Here is a 6170-nt window from a genome sequence, read left to right on the forward strand (position 1 = left end):
TTCATGTACATTTTTTTATGTTTGCTTCTAAAATACGATATAATTTATTTATGTATTAAACTGTGAATGAGTTTTTTAATGCACTGAAATATAAGATTATACTTGTAAATGAGTTGTGAATATATTGTATAAAACTATGAATTTAGGGACGGACGCAAGAATACATCATAGGTGTTGCCGGGATGAATAGGTGTTGCCGATATATGAAAAATAGGTAAAAAAAATTGAAAAATCGAAAAATTTTCCACTGCGAACAAAAAAGTTAGGGGTTGCCGGTGCCACACCGGGAACCCCTTAAAACCGTCCCTGTATGAATTTCATGTATTACGTTGTGAATTTTATTCACGACTTAATATATTAAATTCATAATTTAATACATAAAACTGTCTACATGTATGAACGTATAAATAAAAGTTTTAATTTCAAAATATGGTTGTAAATATAAAAAAATTGTCTTAAATTTTGAATTATTATATTAAGCTGTGAATTTTGTATACTAAACTGTGAATTGTGTATTATGCTGTTAATTTTATTCACGACTTAATATATTAAATTCACAATTTAATACATAGAAATGGCTCCATATATTAACGTATAAATATAAATTTTAATTGAAAATATGACTGTAAATACAATTGTTTTTGTCTTAAATTGTGAATTTATTATATTAAGATAAGAATTTTGTATACTAAACTGTGAATTGTGTATTATATTGTGAATTTTATTCATAGAAATGTCTCCATATATTAACGTATAAATATAAGTTTTAATTTGAAAATATGGCTATAAATATAATTTTTTTTCTTAAATTGTGAATTTATTATATTAAGCGTGAATTTTGTATACTAAACTGTGAATTATCTGTATTAAGAGTTTCAAATTGATATTATTATTGTGAATTTATATTTTTTGTATTAAACTGTACATTTATTGTAATGAGCTATGAAATTAATGTATTAAGTTGTGATTTTTCTATTTTAAACTTTAATTTAACTGCATTAAGCTGTGAATATTTGTTTAAACTGTGAATTTTTTTGTATTAAACTGTTGTTTTTGTGTTTAAAAATATGAATTGACTATAAACTATGAACTAATTGCATTTTGCTGTGAATTTTTTATAATTTGTGTTAAAATATTAATGATTTATGTATAAATTTTTGTGTTAATTTTCTTATGAATATATCTATTTTTTGTTGTATAAATTACTAAGAATCCACTAGTTTTTATAATTGTTTTGCATTAAATTCAAAACAAGTGAATTAATAGGCTTAATTAGAATGTGAATGTAGTATATAAGTTGTTAATGCATGATTTTATTTACAGATTTGATTTGGATGAAATGACAGCTACTATATTGATACAGGTGGTTGGTGGCAGCATGTGGTGGTAGAGTTTGACTTTTTTGACTTCTTTGAATTAGTGAATTATTGTAAACAGTTTCTATTAAGTTGTGAATTTTTTGCATTAAACTGTAAATGGACTGTGTAAATCTGTATTTTATATAAAGTTTTGTGTTAAAATGTGAGAGCTTATACAATGAAAATATTAGACTGTAAAAATTATAAGTATACTCTTTTCATACCAAAAACACAAAAAATTAGGATTTTAACATGTTTAACAAGAATGTCTTGTAACTATTTACTAATTAATTGGGGTGCTTAGAGTTCTTAGTTTGTTTATGGTTCTCATTTGAACCACTCCTTATATATATATATATATATATATATATATATATATATATATATATATATATATATATATATATATATATATATATATATATATATATATATATAAGGAGTGGTTCAAATGAGAACCATAAAAAATTAAGAACCCCAATTAATTAGTAAATAGTTACAAGATACTCTTATTAAATATGTTAAAATCCTAATTTTTTGTGTTTTTGGTATGAAAAGAGTATACTTATAATTTTTACAGTCTAATATTTTCATTGTGTGTGTGTATATATATATATATATATATATATATATATATATATATATATATATATATATGGGAAAAGGGAATATACATTACAGCCCCACCTAAGCTTAGGTACTAAACCTCTTGAAAATGCATTGTTTTACTATATATATATATATATATATATATATATATATATATATATATATATATATATATATATATATATATATAAACAGTGTGGGAATGTTGTGGATAGATAAAAAAATATAAGAAATATTTAAGAACATCATGTTTATATATATAAATTATGGAGTGAAATACATGTATTATATATTTGTATTGCAAGAATAAAGCTAGATACATGCACATGTAAAGGTATAACAAAACCAATAATGCATTAAAATCTTTGGATATTATGTATTTCATGCAAAGCCAGTTGAAAAAGTACCCCTCCACCTCTTGATCGAACATCATTCTTTGATTCATATCTCACACGTGCATAGTTGAGAATAATAGACATGTACTCATCAAACATCTTCCAAAGATCACAAAGTACTATAATTCTTCTAAAGTTCTCACCCTTCTGCATGGAAATTACAATTGACTGCCCACAAATTTAATACCCTCCTCACGTATCTCTAATATATTTCAGCCATAATTCATAGAATTTCCCACAAGGTGATCTCTTTAGAAATTACTTTAGGAGTACTTCAATATCTTCCTTGATCTCAAATGGTACCATGAATCTAACGAGGACCTGATCAAATCTCCCAATATCTGATTCATTTAGAAGCAATATCAACCAGGCCCCACCTCACTCGTCATCCTTCCCTCTCACAATTTTCCGTTAGAGACACACACAAACAAATTCTGCACATGTACAAAATCTTGCATATATTGCAAACGTACAACCAAATATCTCAAATGATTCACAGTTGTACAATGAGATTTAGAGAAGCTTCACCAGTTGTTTAACTCATCACTGAACTCATTCAAGCTTTTCACTCACTCCTCCCTTCATCTTCCCAAACTCCCTCACTCTCATGTTTTCTCTGATCACCAGAAAAGAGCTCAGCAACAACCGAAGTTGTTGCCATCTCCAACCCATTCTCTCTTCTTCCTTCTATCTTCGATGGAAAACTAACCCAGATACCTCCTGATCACCATCATTTCCAGTTGAAGCAACCTTCCCGGACATAAACAGGTCCTATTGGCATAGTTCGCCAGAGAAGAAGAAGCAGCAATCACCTCCATTTTCCCTCCTGCCTTCATTTGTTCGACTCTCAAACAACTTCCACTCATATTTTCCTTGCTCCTCCATCGATCTCAGGTAACTTCCTTTCTTCTCTGATCAAAACACGTTCAACAACCACCATGCACAGTCGGCACCTGCCATGGTGGCCGATGGTCTGAATCGTTTCCGACAGGACGATCCCGGTGGCGGGTTTGGTCCTACTCAGGTGTGTATAGTTCCTGATTCCTTTATTCTTTTGCCATGTGATGTTTAGGTCGACTCCAAGATTCCCATTCCAGATCCCGCTTAGAACAGGAGCTTCCCGACACTTCTGACTCTCGAAACCAACGTGAGTTCTATGGCCCCTATTTCTTATTATCAATGTTTGGGGGAGAATACATGTAGTTCGATCTTATTATCATGATAAAAATGGTTCAAAACAAATGAATTAAAGTAAAACAACTATCACTAATTAAGTATATATATAATCATATACAAGAAGAGTGTTGATAAACTAAGATTTCATTATATGTCACGTAAGCATGATTATAACAACTTACTTTATAGAGGTAACTATAAATATAAGCTGTGAATTGCTACTGAGTATTAAGTTCATATAAGTTAAATGTTCATAACAATTAAGGATTATTAAAGTACTGATATTTTAGATATAAAGGTATGAAGTAAACTGTTAAAAAGAGATAGAAAAAAGCTGTGAAATTGTAAGTTCAAGGTACCTGTGTGTAGTATGCACACACTCTACAATGCTAATAAGAACAATAAACGAAAATGGAACCGGTTACTTATGGGATATAACTGTTGGGTTAATCGGTTTTATTATTTTAGGAGTTTATTTTGTTTAGTTTAAATAATGGGCAATTAGGAAAGTAGCGATATTTAAGTCTTTTATTTTATATCCTGCATAGTTTTAGAATTCAAGTAGGATATTTATTTGTCTGGTATAAATAGGATCAATGGTGTGGTATTTTCTTTTATGAAAGACCTTATCTAGTTTATTTTTGTTCAAGTAATATATTTGTTTCAATTCTTCCATTCTCACGTATTCTTTTTACTTGTTGCATAAGGGTTTATTTTTTGCTTGTTATTTACACAAGTTTCAACCCAAGTAATCTTACAATTGGTATCAGAGCGTGGTTTCGTTGAAGGGGGTGTGATTCGAGGTTGATTAGAAGCAACCCTGGTTTCTTTTAATCGGGCTTGTGAGAGACTAACCGGAGGCACGGAGTAAATCAACGGGAAGATGTCAAAGCGGGAGACTTTGATTCGGTTCATTTTGCGGGTGACGGAAGACGGTAAAGGTGGTCGTGACCTTGTCTTGTTGTCCAGTGGAAGAGTGCTCTCGGAACAAGCCTGATTAAAGAAGTTGGGGTTAAGGAGAAAAGGATGGCGTTGGTTAAAGAAGGAGGTTCGTTGACATATCAAGTTCCGGTTTTGACTCCAACGAATTATCCGGTGTGGGCGGTTAAAATCAAGTCAATTATGGATGCACATGGCATATGGGAGACGGTCGAACCGAAGACGTTAGATAAAGCACCAGATCAAAAGAAGTCAAAACAAGCTCTTGCTTTTTTGTTTCAAGCAATACCCGAAGACATGGTGTTGCAAATGGCGAGTTACACCGACCCAAAGCAAGTGTGGGATGGGCTAAAAACACGGTATTTGGGAGTGGATCGGGTAAGAACAGCTCGACTTGCAACCTTAAAAAGGGAGCTTGAAAGTTTACACATGAAAGATGATGAAATGGTTGATGATTTTGTGACGAGATTTAGAGAGGGATTATGTTGAAATGATTCACAGTTGTACAATGAGATTTAGAGAAGCTTCACCAGTTGTTTAACTCATCACTGAACTCATTCAAGCTTTTCACTCACTCCTCCCTTCATCTTCCCAAACTCCCTAACTCTCATGTTCTATCAAATTCAAGCTTTTACAATTCACCATGTTGGCACGTTTTGAAAGATCAGATGCATATGTGTGTTGCATCAAGGTACTTCTCCCTGAATTGTGAGCGACTACAATTCCCAAGAAATAGCAAAGTCGACCAAGGTCTTCGAGATGAAAGGAGGAAGATAAGGCACTGAGTAGGCGATCAACTGCTTGTTGAGAGGAACCAGCAATGACAATATCATCAACATAAACAAGAACATAGATAGTAGTGTCACCTTGATGGAACAGAAAGAGCGAAGTATCGGCTTTGGACGAGCAAAAACCAAGTTGGTGCAATATGTCACTAAGCCGAGATAACCAGGCTCTTGGTGATTGTTTAAGATCATAAAGTGCGTTATTTAGTTTACACACATGTCAAGGTCGTTTAGAATCCTCAAAACCAGGAGGTTTCTACATATATACTTCCTCATTTAGAAACCCATGAAGAAAAGCATTACTGACATCGACCTGACGAAGGTGCATCCCATGAGAAACTGCTATAGAGACAATCAACCTAACTGTTGCAGGTTTCACAACAGTGCTGGAAGTATCTTGATAATCCACAAAATATTGTTGTGTAAAACCAAGTGTAACCAAACGTGCTTTGTGTTTTTCAATGGACCCATCGGGGTCTTTTTTAACTTTAAAGACCCACTTGCAGTCAACCACATTAATACCAGCAGGTCTAGGAACTAGAGTCGATGTGTTGTTCTTCTGAAGAGCATCAAATTCAGCCTCCATAGCGGTATGCAAAGCTGGTTGAGAAAGAGCCATTCGACAGGAGGTTGGTTCAGCAAAAAATGCACGTTTCTAAGGATCATAACGAATGGTGCCATTGGTAAAAGTCTTAGGAAAAGTTTTACCAGCACGTCCTTGAGTAGTAACGACCGGTAAGGACGAGTCAGGAGTTGTAGATTAATTTTTTTTTTGAACTGCAAATTTAATCTACTTCTATACTACTCCTAAATTTCCACCTATGTCTCTCACAAGACTGGAATCCTCAACCTCAAGGAGGGAGGGCAACACCGGATACCGTTAGGCTAGAAGCCCTTTGGTAGTTGTG

General features: G+C 32.7%; 1 pseudogene; it reads right to left on the reverse strand.

Annotated features, from left to right (window-relative positions):
• Positions 1 to 5518: 5518 nt before the first annotated feature.
• Positions 5519 to 5881, reverse strand: LOC145089574 (putative mitochondrial protein AtMg00820 pseudogene; annotated as a pseudogene).
• Between the last annotated feature and the right edge of the window lie 289 nt (positions 5882 to 6170).

This window comes from Lactuca serriola, chromosome 2 (genome assembly GCF_051521515.1).
Source record: "Lactuca serriola cultivar US96UC23 chromosome 2, Lser_US96UC23_V15, whole genome shotgun sequence".
In the NCBI taxonomy this organism is placed as follows: domain Eukaryota; kingdom Viridiplantae; phylum Streptophyta; class Magnoliopsida; order Asterales; family Asteraceae; genus Lactuca; species Lactuca serriola.